The sequence below is a fragment of the Vigna unguiculata genome, chromosome 6 (assembly GCF_037176805.1).
Source record: "Vigna unguiculata cultivar grain cowpea cultivar isolate G323 ecotype 2 chromosome 6, ASM3717680v1, whole genome shotgun sequence".
NCBI lineage: Eukaryota > Viridiplantae > Streptophyta > Magnoliopsida > Fabales > Fabaceae > Vigna > Vigna unguiculata.
Window position 1 is genome coordinate 30550372 of NC_140797.1, and position 4979 is coordinate 30555350.

The 4979-nt window shown below is 35.1% G+C and overlaps 1 pseudogene; it reads left to right on the forward strand.

Moving 5' to 3' along the window:
* The first annotated feature begins 900 nt into the window (after window positions 1-900).
* Window positions 901-4551, forward strand: LOC146885774 (uncharacterized; annotated as a pseudogene).
* Window positions 4552-4979: the final 428 nt, after the last annotated feature.

Sequence of the window (4979 nt, forward strand, 5' to 3'; positions counted from 1 at the left end):
TATTCCTTCTAAATAAATATTGGCTTTTTATAACTTTCAAGTTAAGTTATTTACTCTTTCCTATTTAATTTATTTTCTGTCTAATGGATGATTTATAATTTCTTTAATCCTAAATTTAAAGCTGATAAATGTTATATAAATAAGTTATATAAATATTCAAGGAAAAATATGTTAAATTTAAAATTAAAATACACCTAAGAAAATTAAAATTAATAAAAAAATTAAATTTTAAATTAATAAGTCAATTTAGCATGAGCCTAATAAAAAATTACGATTTGATTTTGTTTGAATTTAAGAAAAACATTTAACCCAACAAATTCAACTAGTAAATTTTGATTTGGATTTGTTTTGCAATACTTTTATATATTTTTTTATGAACATGTATTATATTTACATAATGTGAGAATATTAATGGATAACTTGTTTGACCTACATCTTAAATGTTTAATTAGTTATCTTCTTTTTTTTATATCGATTTTTAGTTATTTTTTTAGATCAGTTAAATTCTAAACACCCCTAATGTGCACACACAGGTTTTAATGCGCCTTAGCTTTTTTTGATAGTTTATAATGATAGAAATCAAATATTCATGTGTTGTATGAGTTCACAGTCTAATTAAATGATGAATTAATACCTTAAAATAAAATTAAATAACATTTGAAAATAAAAAAATTAAGTGATCATGATAGCATTTTAGTAAAAATTAATTAATTAATTAATGCTAAGAAATAATTAATAATTTTTTTTAATTTAAATGGTGAAAAGTAAAACTATGTAACAGTCTTTTATTAACCAATCAAAATATAATGGTTGTGATAAATGAATACAAAAGCGGTTGTGACTGGTTTTGTTTTGTTGAATTGAGTTCATTTGGTTTGTTATTACATCGAACCAATCATAATGGCGAATGATGAGATGCTTGAATTGAAGCATGAGATGAGTCACATGTTGAGCCAGATGAATAAGACCTTTTATTCTAATAAAGAAACACTAGTGCATTATTGCATTTTTACCTCGCCTTATAGGCTTCGATTGACAAGGAACCGAAGCATATAACGGTGCGGTGGCATTTTTGCAATTACAGGCAATTTTTATGCCTCGGTTCAAGAAAAACCCGAAGCCAAAAGGGGTTATAGGCTTTGGTTCAAAAAAAACCGGTGCCAAAAGGTGCTTATATGCTTCGGTTGAACAGACCTGAAGCCAAAAACGTGGCTAGAAATTTAAAAAATGTCACTAATCGTTACGTCTTTGGCCTCGGGTGGCACTGAACCGGGGCCAAATAGAGCTATATGCCTCGGTTATTAATTGAACCGAGGCCATATAGTTTAATTAGGGCACAAAAACGCGAACCCTTCTACTTCTTCCTCGCGCGCCGTTGCATCTTCTCCATCTCTCTCTGCATCTCGCTAGTCTCTTGGATCCCCTCTCCCTTTCACCTCACGCATGAACAAAGCAAACATCACCACCCATCTATGCCGCACCCATTCTGACCGGTGAGCTCTTCCTGTCTTCTCGCCGTTCATCGCAGCGGCGCCGATGATGGCTTGTAGTGGTGGTTCACGTTCATCACTACGACAGTGGTTCGCATTCATCGCTCCAGTGAACGATTTCAATTCTGATCCCAGACTTGTCCCAAAACTCAGCGGTACTAGAGCTTCTAGTTTCTTCTAGCACTCTCGAACTTTCTCCCAAATCCGACAAGTCACCGGAGCCGTCATTCCCGGTGGAGAACTCAAACGCGCCAGAGCTGCTCAGCTCGCCGGAAAGCTCCTCGACGTTGCTCTACGAAGCTCGATGCTCGAATGTGATCACGGAGGTGGGAGAGACCGTCGTTTCGGACACTAACTTGGAACCCCTAGGTTCGGAGCCAAGGGTTCTGAGAGGGGGCTGCGGTGGTGGCAAAAGCGGCTGCACAACCAGCAATGAGAGAGCGTAGGAGAGAGGAACCTGGGAAACAACGACAGCGATAGGAACTATGTTCTCTTGGGGCAAGAAAATTCGTGAATGTCGGGGTGGGTCGTATTGGGTGCACTCCGTATGCCTTAGCCATGAATAATAGGACAAATGGATCTTGTGTTGAAGAGATGAATGCTGCAACATCCATGAACACTCCTTGCACTATTGCAGGTTTCACTGTTACAAATGCTTCTTGCTGCCCAACGGGGACGGATGTACTGTGTGTTCCTAATCAAACACCGTGCCAGAATAGAAGTCAATATGTGTTTTAGGTGGTTGGTGATTCGAAATGTAGGAGTGATGTTGTGATGGTTTTGTGTTTTTGATTTATGTTTGTTAATTAAATGGTTCTGTCAACGGTAATCATCCTAAGGACAAGGAGAAAACAATTTATGATGATGAACAGAGGAGCGTGCTGTGTCGCGAAAAATTTAATTAAAAAATATATTTTTACCATATGGCTTCGGTTCTCGTGGAGCCGAGGCAGAAAAGGAACCATATGGCTCCGGTTCATTTAGAATCGAGGCATAAAAGGGACTCTATAGCTTCGGGTAACAACCGAGGCCAAAAGGGGTACCTTTTGGCCTCACCCCAATATGCCTCGGTTCCAGACCCAAGGCAAAATGAGGAAAATAACTGGAGCAAAAAGCCTTTACTGCACTAGTGAAATATTCTTTCGTGAACTTATCAATAATGCTTCAAACGTAAGTAGTACTTTAATTTGATTTTCATTTGTAAATTTATTTTATATAAGTATTATCGATCATTGTATGTATACACAGGCTTTAGATAAAATTGAATTTGAGAGTCATACAAACAAGAACATTTTAGATGATGGGTTGATAAGATTGATTCCCCATAAGGCTAACAAAACACTTTCTATCATCGACACCGGTATTGGCATGACCAGAGCAGGTAGGAAGGTGTCATTGTTTCATATTCATTTGCATTTTATGGCATGCTTATTAATTGTAATATTTTGTTGTGCTTATTTCAGATTTGGCATATAATTTGGGAGTTGGCTTCTACTCTACATATTTGATTGCTAACAAGGTTATTGTCACCTCTAAGCATAATGATCATGATCAATATATCTGGGAATCTCAACCAGGTGCGTCTTTCATTGTTGCCAAGGACATCAATGCCCAACAACCATCAAGGGGAACCAATATCACCCTTTTCCTCGAAGACAATTAGGTTAACAAAGTAACTTATTCGTATTTTTTTATTATTTCTTTTGTTTACTCAATTTATTTTTTACAGTTGGAGTACTTGGAAGGGATCACTATCAAGAATCTCGTTATCAAATATTGCCAACACATCTCCCACCGCATTTACCTATGGAATGAGAATACCAAGGATGATTGGCAACTTATTAACATTTGGATGCATAACCCAAAGAGAGACAGTAAACTTGTAACTCAAAAGCTTATGAATCACATACCAGATGATTTTGTATTCTCTATTTTCTAACCTGCCTTTGAAATCTCTCAAGAGATTTGGATGTGTACGAAGATCATGGGCCCTCTTGTTTGAAAATTCTCATTTCATGAACCTCCTTCGCAATAACTTCATATGTAATCATCAATCATACTATGATGATACATATCTCCTATTGAATCTCTCTCCACTTTACCAGAATCGTTTCAAATCCTCCTTATTTTCAATTTCTGGCGAGAGGTTTCAAAATATGGAAAAATTATACTGGCCTAGTCAAATTCAAGAGGATTACCCTGATGGATTTGGCATTTTAGGTTCTTCTAGTATCAATGGAATTCTTTGCCTATACGTACAAGGTATGCGACAACTTGCATATTTATGTAACCCAACAATTAGGGAATTCAAGGGCGTTCCTCCCAATCCATTTGAGAATGCACCACATTATGTCGATATTGAGATTTACTATCATGGATTTGGCTATGACTGTGTTAGAGATGACTATAAAGTGATTAGGTACGTAGTATTTTGGGCTATATCTGATGATAATGTGTTCGTAAATGATCCTTTCCTCCTAAATTGTGTGTGGGAGATGTATAGCCTAAGAAGTAACTCTTGGACAAACCTTGAATTGGATAATTTTATACCTAAAAGTCGTGATGATAATAATAAATTTTACTTAAAGGGAATGTGTCATTGGTGGGGTTATGGAGATGGTTATATTCAAGATTTAGTATCATTTGACTTGATCAATAAGGTGTGGATTATAACCCCCCCACCTTCAGACGTACCCATGGAAATATATGATAATTTTGATATGCTTTTGCTGAGGAGACAATTATTTATGTTAAATGAGACAATTGCTTTGATGTCAAATTATGCAGGAACAACAATCTTTTACATATCAATTTTGGTTGAAGTTGGTAAAAAGGAAACATGGATTAAACTCTTTGTTTTTGGATCAATACCTTACATTGCGTTCCCTATTGGAACAAGGAATATGGGCAATGTACTCTTCCAAACACATGATGGTGATCTAGCCTGGTTTGATTTAAGTATCCACAGAGTTCAAAACTTGGTGTCAACATAGACGGTGGTTATTCCCAATTAGTAGTTTATAAAGAAAGTCTCCTTCTAGTTGAAAGAACTAATAGTTAATTATTTTTCAATTCACATTTGAGTAGTTAATGATTGTTTATCATAATTCCATATTACAATAAAACATATGACAAATTATGAAACTTTTTAAGACTTGTGTTATGATACAATGTGAAATGATTTCTAAATGAGAGAAGTGTATGATTTTAAATTGTTTATTTTAATCTAGTTAAACTACATTTAAATATGTTAATTTTACTTATTCATGAAATTGGTCAATTAATCACTATTTTAGCATATTAATAAAAGAGTAAAAATTTTTTATAGAGCTATAGAGACTTGAATCTACCGAAAATCATTTTAACATATTAAAAGAGAAACCCTATAAATACTCTTGGTTCTAGGTGATTCTATTATATTAAAGCGATTATCTAACCGATTAAAATGCCCTTTATAATCATTCATTTAGTCATTCATTTGAACCCAAA